Source organism: Vulpes lagopus, chromosome 6, assembly GCF_018345385.1.
Source record: "Vulpes lagopus strain Blue_001 chromosome 6, ASM1834538v1, whole genome shotgun sequence".
Classification (NCBI taxonomy): Eukaryota; Metazoa; Chordata; class Mammalia; order Carnivora; family Canidae; genus Vulpes; species Vulpes lagopus.
In genome coordinates this window covers 33,633,964-33,651,416 of record NC_054829.1, presented here as the reverse complement: position 1 = coordinate 33,651,416, position 17,453 = coordinate 33,633,964, and the positions used below count along the sequence as shown (strand labels likewise).

Genomic DNA, 17,453 nt, shown 5'->3' with positions numbered 1-17,453 from the left:
AAAATATATAACCAGAATAAACAGTAACAGAACATTGAAGGTAATGATTTTTTTTTTCAAAAAAATGTAAACAAAATTGGCATTGCATTATGTACATTAAGAAAAAAAAAGAGAAGGGATGCTTGGGTGGTTCAGCGGTTGAGAGTCTTCCTTTGACTCAGGGCATGATCCTGGAGTCCCGGGATCGAGTTCTATATCAGGCTCTGTGCATGGAGCCTGGTTCTCCGCCCTCTGCCTATGTCTCTGCTTCTCTCTGTGTGTCTCTCATGAATAAATAAATAAAATCTTAAAAAAAAGAAAAAAAAAAGAAGAGTCATAAACCAAAATGAGAAATGGAAGAGAAAATAATACAATGGATAACCCCAGAAATACATCGTGTGATAACAGTATAAAGTAACAAATAACTTAGAAGAAATACATGGTGTGATAACAGAATAAACTAACAAATAACTTAGAAAAAAAAAAAAACCAGATAATTTCTAAAAATGCATGTTACCACAATCTAATCATCAATCTTGAATCCAAGAAATAGGAAATCTTAGACCAGTAATAAGAATGCAAGTTGAATTAGGAATCAGAAATCTCCCAGCATGGAAAAGTCCAAGACCACATGGTTTCATTGGTGAATTCTACCAAATATTTAAAAATATAATAATGACAATCTTTGTTAAATTCTTACAAGTAATGGAATATAGGGAACACATTCAAAATCATTCATAAGGCCAGTACTTCCCCGATATCAAAGCAGGATAAAAATAACACAAGAATAAAAAAGTCTAGTTTGTCTGATCTAAGTATTGCTACTCTGACTTTCTTTTGGCATCCATTAATGTGGTAAATGTTTTTCTACTTTCTCACTTTCAATCTCCAAGTGTCTTTAAGTCTAAAATGAGTCTCTTGTAGGCAGCATATAGATGGGCCTCGCTTTTTTATGCGTTCTGACATCTGTGTCTTTTGATTGGAGCATTACTCCATTTACATTCAAAGTAATTAATTTTTTTAAAGATATTTATTTAGAGTGTGAGTGGGGGGGTGGCGGAAGGCAGGGGGAGAAGGAGAGAGAGAATCTCAATCTCTGCGTTGAGCACAGAGTCCAACATGGGGCTCAATCTCATGACCTTCAAATCATGACCTAAGCCAAAATCAAAAGTTGGACATTTAACCGACTGAGCCACCCAGGCACCCCCAAAGATATGTATTTACTGCCATTTTATTATTTGTTTTGTTGTTGTTTCTGGAGATTGTCTCTGACCCTTTCTTGTCTTTTAGTCTTTTGGTCTCTTCTTTCCACTCAAAGATTTCTCTTTAATACTTCTTGCAGGGCTGGTTTAGTGGTCATGAACTCCTTTAGTTATTGTTTTTTCTTTATCACTATATTTTGCAAGTTTAATTATAATATGTCTTGGTGTTGGCATACTTTTGTTGATTTTTGATGGAAGTTCTCTGTACCTCTTGATCTGCATGTCTATCTCCTTCCCTAGATTAGGGAAGTTTTCTGCTATTATTTCTTGAAATAAATTTTTGGCCCCCTTTTCTCTTCTTTCTTCTGGGACTCTTATAATACACATGTTATTGTTTTTGATGTAGTTACTGAGTTCCCTAAGTCTGTTCTTACGTTGCGTAATTCTCTTGTTCAGCTTCATTATTTTTCATTATTTTGTCTTCTAGACTCTTCAGCTTATCCTGAGTTGGATTGAGTGCAAGTCTTTGTTTTTTGTTTTTGTTTTTTAAGATTTTATCTATTCATTTATGAGAGACACAAAGAGGCAGAGACATAGGCAGAGAGAGAAGCAGGCTCCATGCAGGGAACCTGATGTGGGACTCATCATGCCCTGAGCCAAAGGCAGACACTCAACTGCTGAGCACCCAGGTGTCTCAAGTCTTTGGTTTGAAATTAATTTTGGATATATTTCCTTCTGTGCATCTAGTTTTAACATTTCCTGCATGTAAAAATAAATGAATAAACATATGAAAATGACTTTGAATCTTTTAATTCTTCTAAGGCTTGATTTTAATTTTATTTTCCCTAGAATTTTAACTGTAGGTATTAAATATATGCACATTTGGGTAATATTCATGCATTCAGTTTTTCATTCAACAAATACTCCTAAGGGCTTGCTCTGTTTTAGGCACTGTGCTCTAAGTCCCTGTTCTTTCTTAAAATGAGATGGACTGAAGGAGATTACCAATTGGTCTTTGGTAATGTACTGTAATTACCTGTGGCTGGGATTGAGGCAACCAACTTGTTCATGAAGAATAGTAGCCAGAGGACAGAAGCTGACCGGCCAACAGGGTAGAATAGAAAGATAAAAGTAGATTTTTGAAGTGATTAAATAAACTAACTTTTTGTCTACTGAGAAATTAAAATTTCCTTATTTTTAAAGCAATTTTGAGTTAGATTTTCTCTAACTTGTATCCTAATATGTCATAATTGATACAGTTTGTTGGGAACTGTCTCTGAAAAGAGGTGACATTTAACTCAATTAGAGATCTGAATTATAAGACTTAGCTAAAGGAATTGCATTTCAAGTAGAAGGAACAGGAAGAATGAAGGTGCCATGATAGGTAAGAACTTGGCAGAAGGCTAGTATACTTACTTTCTAATGACCAAGGGAAAAAGAGTAGTAACTGATATTTACAAATTGCATTACAGTTTACAAATCATTACATCTACTATTTCATGTAATCTTTACAATTATGTGAGGATATACTGTTATTCTCATTTTATACTTGGGTAACTTCCCATATATTTATAGCCAGTCATTAATTTGAAATAGTTGCTGTTTCTACCCTATCGTGCTGCCAGTCAAGTATATATTATGTAATACTGGATAATCAGATAAATGGTAAGGGTATACATTTCATTTGAATTTTTTTTAGTACTACCACTTTTTACCAGTTTTAATCTATTCAGGGCCAAAGGTACTGATGCCAAGACTAGATTTCTGGACCCATTTGAATGGTACAAATTAATTGCATCAGTAAACACAGCTTGATGTGTTATCTTGAGTTAAGGTGAGTGAGATACTCCTGATAGAAACCTCATAAATGTGATTATTTGTTTGCTCTTCATAATGAGGAAGATTAATTTCTAAGATATTGGCTGGTTTTGGTGAATTTAAATAGAGTATTTTGTGCTTATGCATTCAGGATGCATAGCATTTTAAATTCATATGTGCATATACTGTGACCTTACTGATAAACAGTGTGAAAGTATGATAGATGACTCTGTAAGTAATGAATGAAAATTGAATTTTATAGTCTTGGTAAGGGCTATATGAAAATTTCCTTTTCTGTCCTCTCCTATCTTCCCCCTCCTCCTCCCCTGCCTTCTTGACTCCCTCTTTTTACTTTTTTCCTCCCTGCCTTTATTCTATATTTCAGTTTAGTTGGTTACTTAGTGCTTTTATATAAATCAAGTTGATTTCAACTAGCATTAAAAGGCCATTTTAATTTATGATACTATTTTAATTTTTTTTATACTTTCTTAAATTAATAAACATAATTTTATAAACTTCATTTTTTCCATTTATGGAGACTGGACAGTAAGAAATATTTTTTTTAAAGATTTTATTTATTCATGAGAGAGAGAGAGAGAGAGAGAGAGACAGAGACACAGGCAGAGGGAGAAGCAGGCTCCATGAGGGAGCCCGATATGGGACTTGATCCCGGGTCTCCAGGATCACACCCTGGGCTGAAGGTGGCGCTAAACCGCTGAGCCACCTGGGCTGCCCAGTAAGAAGTGTTTTAAATAAATTATATAACAGTACTTAATTTGAAAATGAATTTAGATCAAATGGGAAGATATTTAAAGTCTTGGGTGTATGTTAATCACAAACTGAATTTCTTATGTACAGGGCTTTTAAAATATTTGTACTTTTTTTCCCTTTTTTTTAATTCAAGATTTTATTTATTTATTTGAGACAGAGAGAGTGCATAAGAGAGTGAGAGAGAGCTTGAAGCAGGCACAGGGTTGGAGAGCTAGAGGCAGAGAGAGAGAGGGAAAAGCAGACTTCCAGTTGAGCAGGCAGCCTGATGCAGGGCTCAGTCCCAGGACCCTGGGATCATGACCTGAACCAAAGGCAGATGCTTAACCAAGTGAGCCACCCAGGTGCCCCCACCAAAATATTTGTACATTATAATTGATAATTAGCTTTTCTCTAAAAGTTTTGTTTCCCTTTATCAACCTGATGCCTTTAAAATGTAATAGTTATATTTAACCTCTATGATTTTATATTTCTGTTGAATTTTTCATTTCATTACAATGAGTTACTTCAAGAAGCAGTCTTTAATAATAATTTGGTTTTTACTCTTTCCAGTTAGAAAAGTAAATTCTTCTAAAGATAATAACTCTCTGAAATATAAATTTTACTATAATAATAAATAGTATATATTTATTATAATTTAGGGAATTATTATTATTTGAATATTTGTGATTATTTCTTTTGTTCTAAGAGAAGGTTAGACTAGTAAAATTCAACACAGTTTTTGGTTTGTTAATTATATTACTAGTTATTTGAGTTGATTCTTACTGTTTTTTGAGATATGTACAAAATACAATTTTCACATTACCATTTGGATTGAAGTTGATTATATTTATAGAATAATTACCTTTGAAAAGTTTTCATTAAAAGAATGTACAGTGATTTTGCTAAAAAAACCTCTTTCATTGAAACTCAAGATGCGAGCACATAATTTAGCCATTTAATGAATTAGCAGCCTTCAATTATTGAAATTCTCAATTACATTCACAAAATGGAGGTAGTTTAAACTTTCTCTTAAAATGTTTTTCAGCTGCATTGAAGCATAATTTACATCAATAAAATGTACTCATATTAAGTATACAGATAGATGGTTTTTCTCAAATATATACCTTCTTGTAACTAACATTCCCTGTTTTAGTCACCTGATTGCTCTGTGGCACTATGTGTTTGTTTGTTCTAGACTTTCATATTAATGTGTATTTTTTGTCTCTACTATCTTTAGCCATGCATATTGTTGAGATTCATCCATGTTGTATATATTAATAGTTTTCTCCTTTTTACTCTTGAATAATATCCTATTATATGAATATATCACAATTTGTTCATTAAGTCATGTGTTGGTAATACTTGGATTTTTTCAGAATTTTGGCACTTACAAATAAAGCAGCTGTGAACATTCTTGTATGTCTTTGTATGACCATATGTCTTCGTTTCTCTTGAAAATACTTAAGAATGGAATGGTTGAGTTATATGGCAAATATATATTTAGCATTTCATGGGTCTGTCAGACTTTTTTTTCTTTTTTCTTTTCTAGAAAAATTTATTTAAAATTGTTGTTACATTTTCTATAAATATATTTCATAGAATACACACATACAGCCATATGGGCCTGGAGTTTTCGTCATGGAAAGATTTATAAATATGAATTTGAATCTTTAATAGTCATGAGGCTATACAGCTATTCAGAATGTCTCTTTCTTCTTGATTGAGCTTTGGTTGCTTCTTTTAAGAAATTTGCCAGTTTCAGGTCTGGCTTTGTATTTGTTGACAGAAAGTTGTTTACAATATTCCCTTATCTTTTTGTAGCATCTGTAGTGATACCCCCCCCCCCCTTCTAAAGATTTTATTTGTTAGAGCAAGAGAGAGAGAGCAAGAGCAGGAAGGGAGAGGAGGAAGAGGGAAAAGTGGGCTTAATCCCAGGACTCTGGAATCATGACCTGAGGTGAAGGCAGACACTTAACCAACTGAGCCACCTCAGCACCCAGATGCTCTCTTTTTCATTCCTAATATTGGCAACTTATGTCTTATTGCCCCCCGCTCCTGATTAGTTCAGCTGAAATATCAATTTTATAGGTCTTTTCAAGGGGCTTGTTTTTGGTCTCATTGATTTTTTTTGTATTGCTTATCTGTTTGATAGTTCATTGATAGAGTTTATATTTTGAATCTTTTACCTATTTCACCAAACTTTGTAGTACTCTCATACCTCTTGAAGAATAATGTAGAAGCTTTAAAACAATCTTTCATTTTTCTGCCTGTCATCCTTCATTATCATTGGCATACACTTTATGACATTGTTATATGTCTCATAATGCTTTATCATTAGTTTTAAAGAATCAAATCTATTTTAGAAGAAATTAAAATGATATTTCATTTATACTTACCATATATTTAATATGTCTGTTTATTTTTTTTTAATTTTTTTAATATGTCTGTTTAAATCCATTGTTTATATTCACTTTTCCATCTACAGTCAGCCAGAAAAGCATCCTTTTACATATATCTTTTTTTTTTATCCTTTTACATATATCTTGTAGTGAGTGGTATCTGCTGCCAACAAGTTCTTTCAGCTTTTATTTTCCTTTCAGAAAACAAAATGTACTTATTTTGCCTTAAAAACAAAAAAAACCTTAAAAAAACCTTTTTTATGTTGGAATAGTTTTGGAATTACAGAAAATTTGCAAAGAAAGTACAGAGAGTTTCCAATACTCTTGGCCAAGTTTCCCACTTATACAGCTGTGGTAATTTGTCAAAATTAATAAATTAGCAGTGGTACAGTGTTATTAACCAAACTACAGATCATATTGGATTTCACCAGTTTTTCCTCAGTGTCCCTTTCTCTTCTAAGATCCAAATCCAGGATACCATGTTGCATATAGTCATTATGTCTCCTTGGCCTTCTCATATCTTTGGCAATTTCTTAGTTATTTCCTGTTTTTTATGACCTTAATAGTTTTGAAGAGTATGTTTGGGTCAGTTCCTGTTTGTCTGGTATTTTTCTCATTATTAGGATGGAGTTACAGATTTGTGAGTGAATACCATAGAGATGATATGCCCTTCTTCAGTACCATTTAGAATTGTTTCATCACTGTAAAATTTCCCCTGCAGCCTCTTGGTAATCTGCCTCTCCTTGCATTTCTAGTCCTTGGCTACTGCTAATCCATTTTTCATCCTAGTTTTCCATATTCAATAATGTTAAATAAATGAATAACACAATGTGCAAATTTTGATTCTGGCTTCCTTCATGTAGTAAAATATATTAAAATTTCATCCATTTCATTGAGTGGGTCAGTAGCTCGTTCCTTTTTATTACTGAGCAGTATTCCTTAGTTTTTGACATATCAGAGTTAAATTCATTCATCTGTTAAAGGCCAATCAGTTTTTTCCCCAGTTTTGCCTATTATATATATGTAAAGCTGCTATAAATATTTGAGTATCGATTTTTGGAGAACATAAGCTTTCATTTCTCTTGGGTTGATACCTAGGAGTGGCATTCTTTGGTTAAGCGTAGTTTTAACTTTGAGTCCTAAAACTTGTTTAGGAAAAAATAGGAGAGAATACATGTGATCTTAGATTTGGGATTGAATTTTTAGATATAAGACCGAAACAACAATTATGAAAAAAAAGAATAGATCATATTTCATTAAAAAAATTTAAAGTTTTGCTGGGTGTGGCATTTTTTTAAAATAAACATACATTTTCCTTATGACACAACAGCCTTACTTTTTGGTATTTACCAAGTTAAGTGAAGACTTAAGTTCACAGAAAACTGCTTTTATTTTTGAAAATATTTTCACTGGATAGCCAAGTGTAATTTTGCCATTTTTTTTTTAATTTCAGCAATTTTAAAAGATGTTGTTCCATTGCCCACTAGCTTGTACTTTTTTTAAAGAAGCCCCTGAAATTGTTTTTGCCATGTATGTATTTTTCCATGACTATTTTCCCCCTCTAAATTATGATTTTATTTATATTTTAAAATATGTTACAAATTCTGTGTTTACTTATGACTAGGCTTATTTTTAGTGTATATTAAAGTTTGATGACAGGTTTCATTCTGAGAAGTCCTTTTTCAAGCTGAATTTCAAGATTGGGAAATGCTGGTATATTCTAACTGACCCTGAGGCTAATGATGTAAATTGCTTTCTTGCTAACGATGATGGATAGCTTTTATTTGAGTCTTATCAATACATGAACAATTTTCGGTTCATGATGATGGATACTATATGGTGATACCCTGTGGGAAAAGCTGTAAAATATCATAATATCTAAATATAAGTGCTATAAAGTAGCTGCTTTAAAATTTTCTTTTCTATCAAATCTTTCAGATTTTTTTCCTGGATATTTTTCTCTGGATTTTTTTTTTAATTGACATATAACATACTAGTTTCAGGTGTGTAACATCTTGATTTGATATTTGTATATATTGTGAAATGACTACCACAATCAGTCTAGTTAGCATTTCTCACTGTAGTTATAAAGTTTCTTTTTCCTATGATGAGGGTATTTTTTTATTACTTTGTCTTCAAGCCCATTGAACTTTTCCTCTGTAGTATCTAATCTGCTCTTTAATCCTTTCCAGAGAATTTTTAAAACTTTTAGATACTTTTATTACAGAAATTATTTTTTGTTATAGCTTTTCTTTTTTTAGTGTATTGACTTTTAAATTTAAATCGTAGTGTATATTTTTAGTAATTGTTTTAGTTTCCTTGTCTGCTTTCATCATCTCTGTCTTATGGGTTTGTTTTAGGTTGCTGATTTTCTTTTTGGTTCTGAGTCACAGAAAAACACAGTTTTGGGAGGAAAAAGTAATTCATAATTTATTAAACTGTATTGATCAGCAATTATGTTTTTTTCCAATATGGAGCTATTGCAAAAAAACATTATAATGAATAGCCTTGTAAAATGCATTTTGTTCATATGTTAAAACACATCTTAGTATAAATTCCTGCTAGTGGGATTTCTCATCAGAGGTCATGTTTTTACATAAATACTTGATATATAATGCCATATTTTCCTTTGCATAGTATATAAGTATATACATACTTGTATTAGTTAAGTAAGTGCTGAATTATTTTTGAGTTTAGAAGACTACCCTCTTATGAGAGTGGTTCATAGCAGAACAACTCTTTGTTCTGACTCTTAGTTCTATAGAATATTGTTATATACTTATCTTTTGCCCATAGCATTAAAGGGAAACCACTTGAATGTGATTCTTGGAAACATCATTTGCACATAGTCAGATGCTAAAGGAAGTGGCTATTGGTCATTTTTTTATTTGTCAGATAATAAGAACAGTCAATTTGACAGTGTTATAAATGGTACTGCAATTGTTGTTTTTCACAGAGTGATTAGTTCTGTCTTTAGGAAATTAATTAGGTGGTATAGTGTTATATTCAGTTTCTCACTGTATCACTTAGTATGTTAGTTGCTTCAAGAAGAGGCTTTTCTGAAGTTGTTTCTGTGGAATTACTTCCCTTTGCAATTAGAATCCAATAGAATGTTACCTCTTGAGGGCAGAGCTTCTTATGGTCTTAGTCACTGCTACCACTCCAGGGCCTAGGACAGTCTTTTATATGATAGGGACTTATTAAGTATTTTTTGAATGAACAAATGATTGAATCATGGTACTTTATAGCATTAGGTAAAGTGCATGGTAGATTTGTTCCAGATGTTCTCCATTACAAATGTTGATTAGAACCATGCTATATATTTTAAAATAAATAGAGCATAATGTATAAACAGCTACACTGAGTGCAGTAACTTATTTAAAGTTAAACTTCTTATTGGTGGCACAGGAGAGTATGTCAAAAATGACCCTCATAATGGACAAAGACCTTTGCTCATGCCATCTCTCAGATGCATTCCCTTTTCTACTGCAACTGTGAAACTTTCCCTGTCTTCTCAAGATACTAAATTCTCTCTCAGAAATCCCAGAATAGTCATCTATATCCTATATCTTATGTTCATCCTTTCTGTTTTGTATTTTGAATCACGCTTTCATTTTTGTTCATTTTATCTCCACTATTGGATTTTTATACTTATTTTCTAAATCATTTGTTGTTCTGGGGCAATATTGTTTGATACTTAATGAGATGATGGAAATGTTCTGTATCTGCACCATTCATAATGGTAGCCATAGGCAGAAGTGGCTATTGAACAATAGAAATGTTGGTATTGTGACTGAGGACAAATTTTTACTTTTAATTCTAGTTTAAGTAGTTGCATACGGCTAGTGACTATTGAAGCAGATAGTGCAGTTCTAAGGCTTACAGTATACATTTTTGAGCTATCAGTCTAATGTACTATAAGAACTTTACTACAGTGTACTTCCATTTTCTCCCTCCTCTCCTTCTGTGTTTAATCATATATTCTACAGACTCATAAACCTAGTGACACGTTATTGCTCTTTTTGAGTTAGACATTAAGTTACGGAAAATATGTTTTTATTTTTCCTTTAGATTTTACCACTTCCAGTGCTGTTTATTTCTTTGTGTAGATCCAAATTTCTGTGTGGCATCATACTTCTCCTACGTGAAGGACTTCATTTACTCTTTTTTTTGTAGTGCAGTTTTGCTGGCACAAAGTATTTTTCAGCCTCACCCCACCCCCAGAAACAACTATTCTTGAAAGATATTTTCACTAGTTATAAGTTGTGAACCATGCTATAAAATTATCTCCACTTCCATCTCTCCATTCCCCCGCCCCCACCCCCCACAGTACTTTAAAGATGTGGCTCCGTGGTCTTCTGGCTGACTTGTTTCTGATAAGAATTATGTTCTCATTCTTTGTCAGTATGTAATTTTTCCCCAGCTACCTGCAAGATTTTCTCTTTGTTTTTCAGCAGCTTTACCTACATTTTAAATTTACCTTTCCACCAGTTCTCTGCATTTCTTGGATTTGTGATTTATTGTTCATTGATTTTAGAAAATTCTCAGCTAACATCTTTTAAAATAAATTTTTTGCCTTATTTTCTCTCCTCTCTTTCTGTAACTCCAATTATGTATGTGTTAGATCATTTGATAATCAATCCTCTCACAGATTTCGAGATCCTTCTCTTTTTTTCCAGTCTTTTTTTTTTCTCTTTGAGTTTTATTTTGATAATCTGGCAGCCTTTTATCATGTTCACTGATTAATTTTCACTTTTATCTAGTTTTCTGGTAAGCCTGTTGAAGGTCCTCTTGTCTTTTTTTTATTAATTTGGTATTTTATCTGCTGAATCCTCCATCTGTTCATGTGTGTAGTCCACATTTAATATATGGGTCATAATTATTCTGAATTTTCTGTCTGTTAGGTCTAACATCCAGTTTATTTATGGGTCTGGCTCTGGTGTTTGTTTTATCTCTTGAAAACAGTTTGTCATATCTTGCTTTTTTTTTTTTTTTATGTGTTTCAGGATTTTTGTTGCATGCCAGACATTATAATTACAGAGTAGTAAAGACTGAGGTGAATAGTATTTATGCTCAGAAATGGGTACCTTTCTTTTTTGAGGCTGTTTATGTATGAGTGGGAATTGAGTCATTATGTTCAGTGATTGAATTGGGTTTTTTTGTTGTTGTTGTTTTTGCGAGTTGCAACCTTCACTGAGTCAGAGACTGAAAATTCTTAGAGTAGTGGAAAACTGCTACCTCATTTTTAGTGTGGGGCCTGGAGTGCTAGGATTACTCAGTATTCTAGTCTGTCCTTAGCGTTTACCATGTCTTGGATGGCTGCATCACAAGATGATCTGTCTGAATATTCTTTATATTTTTGATTAGTTGATGGAGAGTGTGAAGTTTATTTTGTTGTCTTTCTCAAAAGAATGTTGAGTTTTGTTTGGATAGGCATGTAATTTACTTTTTGATCACCTTGATCCTTTTGTAGCTTGTTTTTAATTTTGTTATAGTTTTTGTTAGCCTCATCCTAATTCTGGGGCTGGAGTCATTAAACTTTGGCTCATGAGCTAAATCTGGTCCATAGCCTGTTTTTGTATAGCTTTTGAGTGAAGAATGGGATTTTACATTCTTAAAAGGCTGTAAAGAAACAAAAATAAAAAATATGTGATAGAAATTATGTGTCCCACTAACTTATGATATTTATTATCCTGCTCTTTAGAGAAATTTTTCTGATCCCTGCTCTAGGGCTTACTTAATCCTAACTTCTAAGGTGTTTTATTTCTTGCCTTTCTACTGAATGCACCAAGTTTTCTTTGCGGCATTTTCATTGTTTTTGGTTGGAACTCATAGATTTTCCCCTTCAAACAGTCTCTGAGAGATAGTTACTTTTCAGTTAGCTCGTATTTTTCTTTTCTTGATAATTGTTCTTTGGCAGCCTCATGAAATCTTATGCACGCAGAGCTTAGTATCCAGCCAAAGACTAAAGGTTCACCTATGCACATTTTTAGATCGTTTTCACTGGGCAGCACCCTCCTCTTTAATATGCTAACTTGTAGATTCTCGCTCCCTTAAACTTCTTAGACTTTATCTTTTCACTTCAGGAAGAAAGCTGTGCTTTGCATGGGTTCTCCACTTTTGTGTGGGTATTCAGTAAATTTTAGGCAAAAAACTGGAGTGATTATAGGATTTACCTTTGATTGTTTACCTTATCTCAGGCATCACAGTCTTGTCTGGCTATTGCCCAATCTCTGAAAACAGGTTTTCTAAATACTTAAGTTTTCTAGCCTAGTTAAATAAATAAGATTGTAATTATTAGTTTAATGCTATATTGGAAGTCTAAAGGCATTTATTGAATTTCTTATTTGCTCTAAATCGAGTTTAATTTTTATAAAAGTATTTGTAAGATATGTTAGCAGGATGCATAAGAAAATATGACTAAGATTCAATTCTGTCTGGCATTTGAATGCCTGCTCTGTGCCTTAGACTTTGTACAACTTGCTGGGGACAGAAAGAATAACACATGAACTGAAGACCAGGCACTCAGCCCTAGTAGGAAGTAGGCATGTATACTAATTATCTATTGTTATATAACAAATCACCTTAAGACTAAGTGATTTAAGACAGTTACTATCTATCTGTTGGTCAAGAATCTGGGCATGGCTTAGCTAGATCTTCTGGCTGTGGTCTTTCAAAAGCCTGAGATCAAAATGTGGACCAAGCTTCAGTCACATTAAGGCTTGACTGGCACAGAATCGATTTCTAAGCTTAATTACATGGTTGTTGACAGATTCGGTTCCATTTCACATGAGTCTTTTTTTTTAAAAAATAAATTTATTTTTTATTGGTGTTCAATTTGTCAACATATAGAATAACACCCAGTGCTCAACCCGTCAAGTGCCCACTTCAGTGCCGGCCACCCAGTCACCCTCACCCCCCGCCCACCTCCCCTTCCACCACCCCTAGTTCGTTTCCCACAGTTAGGAGTCTTTCATGTTCTGTCTCCCTTTCTGACATTTCCCACTTATTTTTCTCCTTTCCCCTTTATTCCCTTTCACTATTATTTATATTCCCCAAATGAATGAGAACATATAATGTTTGTCCTTCTCTGATTGACTTACTTCACTCAGCATAATACCCTCCAGTTCCATCCACGTTGAAGCAAATGGTGGGTATTTGTCGTTTCTAATGGCTGAGTAATATTCCATTGTATACATAAACCACATCTTCTTTATCCATTCATCTTTCGATGGACACCGAGGCTCCTTCCACAGTTTGGCTATCGTGGATATTGTTGCTATAAACATCGGGGTGCAGGTGTCCCGGCGTTTCATTGCATATGTGTCTTTAGGGTAAATCCCCAGCAGTGTAATTGCTGGGTCGTAGGGCAGATCTATTTTTAACTCTTTGAGGAACCTCCACACAGTCCACACAGTTTTCCAGAGTGGCTGCACCAGTTCACATTCCCACCAACAGTGCAAGAGGGTTCCCTTTTCTCCACATCCTCTCCAACATTTGTGGTTTCCTGCCTTGTTAATTTTCCCCATTCTCACTGGTGTGAGGTGGTATCTCATTGTGGTTTTGATTTGTATTTCCCTGATGGCAAGTGATGCTGAGCATTTTCTCATGTGCTTGTTGGCCATGTCTATGTCTTCCTCTGTGAGATTTCTGTTCATGTCTTTTGCCCATTTCATGATTGGATTGTTTCTTTGCTGTTGACTTTAATAAGTTCTTTATAGATCTTGGAAACTAGCCCTTTATCTGATACATCATTTGCAAATATCTTCTCCCATTCTGTAGGTTGTCTTTTAGTTTTGTTGACTGTATCCTTGGCTGTGCAAAAGCTTCTTTTCTTGATGAAGTCCCAATAGTTCATGAGTCTTTTCATATGGCAGCATCAAAGTAACAAGAACATGTGAGCAAGATAGAAGTATCAGTCTTTTGTAACCTCATCTCAGAAGTGAAATCATATCACTTTTTCTGTATTCTATTTAAGAAGCAAGTCAACTAGGTCCAGCCCACACTCAGGAGGAATAGATTCCATAGGGCATGAGTACAGGACACAGGGATCATTGGTAGCCATTTTAGAAACTGCCTATAATAATACATGGTGTATAAATTAACAAAATATTATAAATGGGTCTATAAAATAACATACCAGCATTAATATACGTGGTATAGTAACAGTTTGCTAGTAGTATGCTAACTGCTTCCCACACATTTTATCTAAGCTTCTTCAGTATCCCGTGGGAGAAGTAGTATGCATTATATCTATTTAATAGAGAAAGAAATTGAACTTCAGTGAGATTACCTTGCTATGACGTAGCAGAACAAAGTCTCTAGTCCAGGCTTTGCCTATTTTACTACCAATATATTTAATCTCCATAGCTTATCAGCATTAAAATACTATTACCTTTTATTGAGCACATCTCATATGCCAAGCATTATAGTAAGAACATATATATTAACATCATTTCAGCCTCACAGCAACTTTATTAAAGCTCTCAGTTTTACTGATTATATACTTTGGCTTTCAGATTCAAGGAATTACTTTGAAAAATTACATATGTTTTTTTGTTTCAGAGAATTAACCAAATATGACCCAAAGAATCTCTGTAAACACCCCCAGAATCATTTAAATACCTACTACCTTAAAAAAAAAAAAGTAGTATCACTAAATAAATTTGTGGAAGTCTGACACATTTCAGTCCATTTAATATTCTGCAAATATATGTGTGTATATATATATATACACATTATTATTCACATTTAATATTCTGCAAATATATGTGTGTATATATACATATTATATATATGATATAATATGTGTATATATATATATATATTCTGCAGATGAAAGGTGGTATGTGAATCTTAGGAATGAATTTATCAAAACTTTAAAGGAAACAACCCACTCCTGGAAGAAATCTCAGCAAATACTACTATATAAATTTTAGTTAGAAATTCACTCATGTACTTAATGTTGAAATATTTTTACTAAAAATTTGAAATATTTTCACTAATTCTTTCACAAATAAATAGAGAGGCTTTCATATCAAGATCTATACATACTTTCTTCAGTCATCCCATTGTCTTTGCAAAATGAATCTTTTAGGTGAGGAAAATAAGACAAAGTAGTGAGAAATTATTTTCTCATTTTGAAAGGTATAACCATAAGTTGATGTTATAGCCTTTTAGACCATTTTATTTTGATTATTTGGGGGTTTTATACGGTATATGTTGACAATAGTAAAGCCTAAAGCTTATAAATGACTTATTTTTGAACTGTTTTCCTCATGGTATAGTACTGCTTTACTTTATACATTCAGATTTGCTTTCTTAAGTGGGGCATAAAATGCACTTGAAGTTGATGTGCATGAATTGTGTCATATGTCATACTAGCATATATCATGTATGACATCCTTCACTCATTCATTCACTTATTTATTAAAAAATGTTATTAGTACCTACAAGTGCCGAACACTGCTCTAAGTACTTGGGATACATCAGTGAACAAAATGGATAAAAATCATGGAGTTTACATTTTGACAGACATCGTTCGAACAATAGGCTGATGTTATTAATTAAGAAAATGGCCATGTTTTACTCCTACAATAATTTTTAATGCATTCTTACAATTCATGTAATATGTAGCAATTTAATATTTTGATATTTAATATTTTGGTTATTTTTGATGGTAGTTTATAAGAATTTAAAGTATTTTGTATAACAAAATTTATGTTTCTATAGCCTTTTGTTTCTATTTGAGTTATACTTTTGCTGGCTTTGAGTATTATAATTTTTGTTGTAATTTTAATAAAATGTTATAGCACATCTTTTTATTACTTATTATTTAAATGATTCTTGTTAGAAAGCTATCTTTTGTTTATCACAGTTATATTTTTTAAGTTAACTTTTGCTATGAAGGGAAGGATTAGAACATTTAATACCTTGGGGCACCTGGGTGACTCAGTCCATTTGTATCTGGCTCTTGGTTTCAGGTCAGGTCATGATCTCAGGATCATGAGATCAAGCCTTGCATAGCTTAGTGCTCCCCCTAAAGTCTGCTTGGGATTTTTTCCTTCTCCCTCATGGCACCCCCCTCCACTCACTTGTGTGCACTCTCTGGCTCTCTAAAATAAATAAATAAAATCTTTTTAAAAATGTAACATCTTACTGGTATAGCTTGGACTATATTATAGGTTCAGCATATGTTAAAACAGCAATTTATATTGTTGCATATGTTGTCACAAACAGTATTATTAACTCAAATGTTAATGTGTAGCTTCTTTTGTTAACTTACTGAATTAAATCCATCCTGTAGGCCATAAGAGTGGATTTGTTTTTTTAATTTGCTTTTTAACCAGGAAGCCCTGAATATCTGCATTGTTTCTGCATATGAAAAGTAGACTCCTAACTCTGGGAAGCGAACACAAGGGGTGATGGAAGGGGAGGTGGGCTGGGGGTTGGGGTGACTGGGTGACTGGCACTGAGGAGGGCACTTGACAGGATGAGCACTGGGTAATATGCTATATGTTGGCAAATTGAACTCCAATTAAAGCAAAATAAAGTAGACATCTTATGACTCATCTTTGGCCTGAGATGTTGAGTAGTCCTTAATTATTCTTATGTTTTAGTGAATGGATGAGGGAACCTGAGATTAGAGGAGCAGGATTTTGAGAAAGAATTTTGAGAGAGACAGGAATGAACAGTGGAGTCACTAAAAATAACGTTCTCAGTAGGCTTAAACATAGTTATTAAAACAGAGAAAACACCCAAGTTTTCTTTTTGATTATTGCTTTTCTATTTGGTTTTCAAACAATTCTCAGTGAGTACAATTCCTTTTGTTGTATGTTTTAACTAGTGTAAACCAGTAACGATGATGAAAATAGTGTAGGAATAGGAAGGAAATAGAAAACTTGTTTGAAGAGATTTACTTTTCTTTGAATACTTGGCCACTTAAAAACAGTTGAAATTTGAGGTTTAAAAGTAGGAAAATAGCAACTCTGTAGTAATTTTTGAAGCCTCTTTTCCAACTTTTCTCCCAACTTTTGTGTTCAGTTTTTAATAACTTCATTAATGCTCAAGTGCCTATCACATTCAGTCTTGAATATAAAAACTATTTCTCATCTTTTCTCTTTTTTACAAGGAACTCTGTGGCTGGAGGGAGATACGACTTCTCTTATATAGCTCTGGAATTTTCAAATGGTGTTAAAGTTATATGTTTGCCTACAATTTTTTCTTTGGGGGAAAAAACTGTTTTGTTTCTAAAGGGAATTATAAGTCTAATGATGAAGTGACAAATGAAACCTGCAGCCAAGCC

At 33.3% G+C, this 17,453-nt stretch overlaps 1 protein-coding gene across 12 annotated transcripts in view; it reads left to right on the top strand.

The window, feature by feature from the left end:
• FUT8 (fucosyltransferase 8) overlaps positions 1-17,453 on the top strand; it is a 287,889-nt gene that overhangs the window by 126,105 nt on the left and 144,331 nt on the right. The gene's annotated exons all lie outside the window — the stretch shown is intronic.